Genomic DNA, 279 nt, shown 5'->3' with positions numbered 1-279 from the left:
GCGAGACGAGATTCTAGAATTCTTCCTTCCCTAACTCTCTTCACGTCAAGCACTTCCTTCCTTCCAACCCTCCCTCCTCCTTCCTCGCCCTTAGCTTCCTCAAGCGGAAACATGCGCTTTCTTCCTCCCCTTCCTCTTGCTCCTCTTCCTCCTCCTCCGCCACCCTCCTTCGCCGCTTCGACAGCCTCCGAAGCCTTCTCTTCTCATCGTCAGCTCAGACAGCCACCTCCCTCCCTTATTCCTCCCCTTCCTCCTTCGCATCCTCCCCCACGCCCTCCT

Source organism: Nannochloropsis gaditana, assembly GCF_000240725.1.
Source record: "Nannochloropsis gaditana CCMP526 unplaced genomic scaffold scaffold230, whole genome shotgun sequence".
NCBI lineage: Eukaryota > Eustigmatophyceae > Eustigmatales > Monodopsidaceae > Microchloropsis > Microchloropsis gaditana.
Note: the sequence above shows the minus strand (reverse complement) of the source record.